General features: G+C 40.8%; 1 non-coding gene across 1 annotated transcript; it reads left to right on the top strand.

The window, feature by feature from the left end:
• The first annotated feature begins 3,222 nt into the window (after positions 1-3,222).
• trnak-cuu lies at positions 3,223-3,295 on the top strand. The gene has a single exon. It is a non-coding gene; the product is annotated as a tRNA-Lys (tRNA).
• The last annotated feature ends 4,253 nt before the right edge of the window (positions 3,296-7,548 follow it).

Here is a 7,548-nt window from a genome sequence, read left to right as displayed (position 1 = left end):
ACATGTTCTGTACATGCTGAGAGCCTTAGCAAAAGTGCAGTTGACAGTCACACACTGCTGGCATCCTGGGTGAAGACAGAGAGGAGAACAAGGGAGCTCTGGCAGAAACAGAGAGAGAGAGAGAGGAAGCTGTGCTGTAACAGGACAAACTATCATCAGGAAGGACCACGGCATTACAGGTGAGTCTGTGTTTGGCTGGATATTCACATGATCTCTGTTCCTTAACAGGACCACAGTTAACATTAAGGAGTTCATGTTAAAAACTTTTTTTGGCTGACTTGATCCTACAATAGTCAGACCCAGTATCCATGCAATAAAATGCTTCATTGTTCAGGACGGGGGTTGAGGACGATCCTGTTCTACCTGTGTGAACATGTGTGGTGAAACATTACTGAAGAAGATCCCAAAGATACTGAAACACTTGGATGTTCACCTGTTATAATGTTTCAGCCTAAACATAAAGAAATGAACGAATCAATAAATACATTGAAATCTTTAGTGAACCCTGTAAATATTTTACTCATCACATCAAACCTGACGTTCATCCATCCATCCATTTTTTATACCCCTTGATCCGACTTGACGTTCATTTGAAACTATTTTCAGTTTTTAAAATTTTGATCCTCTTTATTTCCATGCTATTTTTGTTAGTGTGGGAGTGAATGAATATAAATTGAATCAATATGAAACATAAAAATTCTGAAGAGCTGCTGTTTCTTTTTACATGACCCACAAGCTTTCATTCATATGAAATCATAAAGATAGATTAAAAAAAAAAAATCACACACTGTCTGTACGGTTTAAGGTTAACGTCTGGTTAATAAACACATATATAAAATAAATTAACAAATAAATAAATACATAAACATAAACTCTCTCTCTCTCTCTCTCTCTCTCTCTCTCTGTATGTATGTATATATATATATATATATATATATGTATATATATATATATATACATATATATATATATATATATATATATATATATATATATATATATATATATATATATATATATATACAGAGAGAGAGAGTTTATATATATATATATATATATATATATATATATATATATATATATATATATACACACATACATACACAAACACATATATGGCAGACACGCTACCTCGATTTTCAAATGTAACTTGGAGAGAGTGTGAGATCACCCATCAGTACATTCAGATTAGCACATGACATACAGTGTGGAAAAAGCCCTTTCTCATATTATGGGGCGGCCGTGGCGCAGCAAGTTAAGCGTGCGGTTTTCGACTTTGGACCTCTGGGTTATGGGAGGGTCTTTGATTCGATTCCTTGACCAAGCACAGTGGATATGGTGGTGAAGGAAACCCGACCCCCCCCCCGCCTCTACGACCATGGCTGTGGTGCCCCTGAGCAAGGCACCAATCTACCCCAGCTCCCTGGGCCCCTTCTAGGGAATCCCCCTGCCACAGCGGCTCTAGTGCATGTGCATGAAAGTATGTGTGTTTTGTTCACTTTGTGTGGGTAAAATGCAGAGAGTAATTTCCCCAGGAGGGATCAATAAAGTATAAACTTATAAATCAGAATTTGGAAACATAAGGGGGCATTAAAAAGTTGAAGAGGATAATCTTGTCACTAATCCCCTTGATGACCTGTCACTACATGGGACTTTAAATTATGGATGGCTTTGTCTTAAATTTGATATTTGACCTTTCAGGCAATTAAACCTAACCTAACAATGTTTAATGTTCAGATCACCATGTCTACATTAAAGGCCATGCCTTCCTCTGCAGGATGAAGCCCAGATGTCTCCTCTCCACAGTGGACAGACTTCCTACCATCAGTGAAATGCAGGAGAGCGACACAGAGGATGGAAACCTGGACTGTTCCCCCCACAGCCTGGAGGAGTATGTGGACTCCATCAAAGAGCTCTCCCAGCCGGCTCCCTTCCCTCTCTACGGGCCCCTCAGAGGCCACCGCCGCTGGATGGTGCGCACATGCCCCAGAGTTACACCTGTGGCTCAGTCTGTGTTTTTCAGCTCCTTGATGACCTACGCACCCTGGATTCCGATTGACCTATCAGATGTGTCGCTCACCTTAACTGACCAATCAACCTGTGACACATCACTGCGTTTTAACTGCAACCTGCGGGACAGGTTGGTTGCACAATCCCTGTTTGCAGGCCTGGTGTGAGCCATAGAGTGGGATTAATGGCTGAACAGATTACCGCCTCCACTGGATTTACTGAGCTATCCCTGCAGCGCACTTTGGCGTCAGCTCCGTGTTGTATGATTCATTAATGTGTAAGAAGTAATTGACTACAGACACTCTCCAAAAGTGATATGCATTCCCTTTGAAGTGCTAAATGAGTGCAACACATGAAACAAAAGATGAAAAAGGAAAAATACCAAGGGCAGAGCAAACAAATGAGCAGAGCCAGCCTGAGGAATGAGTGAGCCAAATGGCTGCATGGGGCCCTCAGCCACCAGGGGGCCCCCAAACAAACTGATAATGTGAACTTTGTGTTGGGTTTTGGGTTTGGATTTAAGTGTTTAAAGATACGCTCCCTGGGTTTTGTTATCTGACTCTCAGTCAAATCGAAGATTTAAAATGCCTAAATAGAAACTACAAAACCAAATAGCTGCCTGGGGCCCTTCAGCCACCAGGGGGGCCCTTCAAACAAACTATAAAATGGGAAATCTCCTTGGGTTCTGGGTCGAACTTTGAATATTCAAAAGTGCGCTGTTTGACTTTGGCTTTCAGACTTTGCTACAACCCCAAAACTATGGATGATTTAACTGTCTGAATAAAAACTATTAAAAACAAAGTGGCTACTCAGGGCCCCTCAACTATCAAGAGACCCTAAATTAAACAGAAAACATGAAGTCTCTTAGGGTTTAGGCCCTTGTTTAAATATTCAGTGACAGTGTGTGAGTTTTATCTAGCAGACTCTACCATCACCCAAAACTGTGGAAGATTTACAATGCCCAAATAAAGGAACATGCAGTACACATTGTATGCATTTCCTGTGTCATAAATAAATAAATGTCTTAAATAGCTGAATATATAGAATAGTGCTTCATTGTGACATGCCTTTTCCACAGCACAGTGCACATTACAATCTGTACTGTATTTCACCTTTCTTTGTTTAATTTGTTTCAACGTAAATCTCCCATACCATATAGACTAGGGTTGGTTCTGCAGAAGAGATGAATAAAACAAAAAAACACCTCAGTTAGCCCGGCTAGCTCAGTCGGTAGAGCATGAGACTCTTAATCTCAGGGTCGTGGGTTCGAGCCCCACGTTGGGCGTTGGTACTTTTGGGCAGCGGTGACGCAGCTAGTAAAGACTGCAGTTTTGAACTTTGGACTAGCCTGAGATTGGAGGGTCGCCGGTTCGATCCCTTGATCAAGCACAATGGATGTGGGTGGTGGTGAAGTAGATGCACCCCCCCCTTCCCTGGGCACCTTACCAGGCAGCCCCCTGCCCCAGCACCTATAGTGCATGTGCATGCTTTATGTGTGTGTGTTTCCTTCACTTGGTGTGGGTAAAATGCAGTGAGTAATTTTCCCTGGTTGGGAACAACTTGAGGGACAATAAAGGGTTAAAAAAAAAAAAAATTATCCCTGCACTTTGTAAATGTGTGTGGGTGTGTGTGTATATATATATATATAAATGTGTGTGTGTGGGTGTGTGTGTTTGTGTGTGTATATGCAAGTCCCAGTTATATTATGTACCTTTAAAGACAGTTTGTTCAATGTTAAATAAAACATTTTTGAGAAAAAAAAAAAACCCAAAAAATCAAATGACTTGAGATTCAATAATTACTATTTTCCTTGTCGTGTAAACATCCTTTGTCTCTAAACACTGCTGTCCTTCATTATCTTTTGAGGCCTTATTTAATGTTCAATCATCTACTCTTAGTTTCTTTTTCCCTGAAGTTTTGTGACTTTGTGGAAAGCTGAGCCTCCAGCTGAGGCCTTGGCAGGAATCGCTCAAGTTGCGTCCAACAAAGGAGGGAGACAGAGGGAACAGATCAGACTCCCAGGAGACGTTTCCACAGAACAAGTCATAGCAAGCCTTATTCCAACCGACTGTAAATTGCTCTCACACATTGTGCAACACTGCATGCGTCAAGCAGACAGAAGACAAACTTGATGTGTTCTTCTGAAAAATTACTGCTGCATATTAACTTCATGATATTTCAAATGAATATCATGACCGATGCGTCATTAGCAAGCTTGTGGCATGCAGATATGAGAAAAGACTCATGAGGGATTGCTTACTATCTACAACCACCATTCCATAACATTTATAGTATAAAGTGCTGCTTCAGCACTGCGTCCGTTGACAACATTGGATTTATTTTTAATTGAATCCACAGTGATGTTGAGGTGCAGATATCAGCTGTTCTCCAAAACTCATGAAATTAGAAAAGGAGTGAGATCACAGCACGATCTGTGAGCTGCACTAAGATATACTGCAGTGTGTCAGGACAGTGATATAAAACAGATCCTCTGCAGTCCATCCAGTTTGGTTGTAACATCCCTATGACCCATGCAATGTGTAAACACTTGTAGCTTTCTATATGAAATACTGCCTAAGAAAGTGCTGAGATAACGAGAGCTTTGATTCAGATGATACAGTGAGATCTCAGTACAGAGGTAACTATAGCAAAAGAATCTCATCTCACAAATAAATCAACATCCTGAACTATAATAATTAAACATAAAGACAATGAAGGCAAAATGAAAATAAAGACGATAAAGACAACTGGAATTTGAGCTGCGAGCTGCCAGGCTCCAGTCTGGACGCGCACCATATTCATAGATGACAAACAGGAAATATTCAGGTTGTAGTTCTCATGTCTGTTGACACTCAAATAAAAACAGTCATTGTACATTTACTCTGTGTGATCTTATGATCTTAGTGTTGCACAACAGGCTGCTGTGAGGTTAATCTCTGCATGACTGCCTTTTCTCTGGGGTGTTGTTTATGTGAATGATGAATGAATGTCTTCTTTGTTCAAACTAGTTGCAAACCTGTACATGCATGAGTTTTTGCAAAGTTGCATTTTTCCTTTTTCCTCTTTTTTGGCCACATGGAAGCACAACAAACTGTGAAGACAAACCTGATACATCATGTTGCAGTGAATGTGTTGGGAAACCGCTGCTTATTTGTGCAGTATTTGGCTTGTGTTGCTCGTCCAGTCCAATATTCACTCTCTTTTTGTTTTTGCTCTTTAGCTGCTAAATGCTGCACCATGTTCCCCAGATTGCTGCTGACTCCGTCTGTCTGCAGTGTGGTGCTGGGTAGGTGGTGCACAGTCGGTTCATCTGAACTTATTTTGGTTTGCTGTGCCTGAAAACAAGGCTGATGAGAGCGGTGAGGAAAAAAACAGAAAAGCTGTGGGACATAAAACCAAGATAAGGAGCTGAAAGATGCGATTACATTTGGCAGAACTGAGGGGAATGGAAGAATTGTGTGATAATTCTCTGTGACTAAATAGTCACGGCCATTTGAGCTATTGGTAATATAAAAATATTAATATCAGAAATTGAACTTTATACATATGCTATAGCTTCATGATAAAATGTTTGAAATGAGGACCATCAGACTTGGAGTGCCATAGTGTGTGCTTCTGTTTTTGGAGGGAACACAGTATTAAATTAAGTCATTAAAACTGAAAACTCTTTAGATAAACAGCCCAGAAATCACTGTGGTTTTGCAGGCGATTGTGTTGTATTAACCCTTTGAAGTGTTCCATGACCCTCCTCACTTCTGTTTCCTTACATTTACTTACCACTGTAATTTTACCTGCTAAATAAAATGTATCTGTAATGTATGTACAGCTGCTGCAAAACACTTTTAAAATATAGATAATAAAATCTGATGCACATCAGTGAGTAAAAGAGAAACATGTTTTTTTGTTTTAGTGTGTGTCCATGTGTTCTCAGTGTATCTTTACTGGAGTGAGAGACCTGCTGGACTGAGTGTGTGGCAGGTTGTTGTGTAGATCGCTGCCTTCACTGAATAAATAAATAAAGCTAATGTTGGGTAATGTGTTTAAACTGACATACTCTCCTATTCTAAATAAGCCTGGAATACTATAAGTCACTGAGGACGCCTCGTGTCAAAGCTTCATTTCATTTTATTCATTAAAGAGATACATAACAAAAAATAAAGACCTATTTGAAAATAATGAATAAATCTCTGTGTTCAGGTTTACAAGTTCAGAGTCCGAGGACTTTACAGACAACAGCTCTTCACATTCAGTTCTTCCCACAGGCAGATTGGGATGTTTTTTAATAGACACATAAAATTGAAATGTGATGATCTGAGGAACTGCTGGCCTGTAACGTGCTGTACAATCATATCGGCTTTGAAATAAAGTTGGTGAATTACAGCGCGACTCTCACTGTATTCTATCATTGACCGAGAAACCACAGCTGCAACTGACAGAGTGAGCCAGATAATTAAAGCTGAGATCCAGCAGAAACACACAATGAGGAGGTAATGTGTCGCACTGCACAATAACAGCTTTGTCATTTGTTTCTAGGCTGCAGACTCAAACTCAGCTGGACTTCAGGGAGCAGCTGTGAAGACTGAATGAGCCTCCTGACTTCTGCATCATTTTACTCCAGCTCACTTTGGTACAGCAGAGGATTTGCCAATGCCAGAGACCTCTGTTTGGGATTGAGAGTTTTTGTGGTCACAGTGCAGGCTGTAAAAGTCTCCTTATTCCGATACAGCTGAAAATATCATGAAACACTGGCATTTACTGTCCTCAGATAACTGCTTATTTCTTTTTGTCTATGTGTGAACATCTGACCCCAGAAAATAAGTTTGCATCAGCTCATGTTTTCTCCCATCACCAAACAAGCTGCTGGCCCAGCTACAGAAAAGTTTGTCCCCTGTAGATATGACACACCAATTTGTCTGTGTGAGTCATTTACTTCCGTCGATAAATCAGTGCACACAGTTGGCAAAGACATGAATTGTCTCACCTTTGTGAGCGTATGGTGGAAGTAAATAGTATGTGAAATGAAGCAGACACTACTGTAAACTCATTTCAGTCAAGAGAGAAACTTAGCCCATGTGGGTCCAAGGCGTGCCAGGTGCCCTGTCTGCTTTATGAGCTAATATCCACAGTTATACTGAGCAGGAGTCTTTACTGAGTGACATAAAGGCCTCTAATGAGCTCAGGTTGTGCTGATTCAGGGATGTGTAAAACCTGATATGATACTGTAAAAAAAAAAAAAAGACAACTGTGTAAGGCAAAGCATAAAGATGTGCAAAAACAGAGAGGTCTTAGTGTGGGGGTCTTGAATTAAATGTGCAGTTATTTTATTTGTTCAGCTGCCCCGTAAAGATGTGACTGCTAACCACCCTCACCGACCCCCAGACTGAGCTGAGATCCACTGACCTCCATTCATTTGCTGAGAGAGAGACAGGCCAGTTAAAGAGCTGGTGGCTCTGCCTTGACGGGCCCAGTGTCCTGTTTTTGTACCAGCCTAAAAGGGTTTGCCAGACTGTGCTGGCACGTGACTCACCTCCTGCACAC

Source organism: Toxotes jaculatrix, chromosome 4, assembly GCF_017976425.1.
Source record: "Toxotes jaculatrix isolate fToxJac2 chromosome 4, fToxJac2.pri, whole genome shotgun sequence".
NCBI lineage: Eukaryota > Metazoa > Chordata > Actinopteri > Toxotidae > Toxotes > Toxotes jaculatrix.
This window is presented reverse-complemented; position numbering and strand designations above follow the sequence as displayed.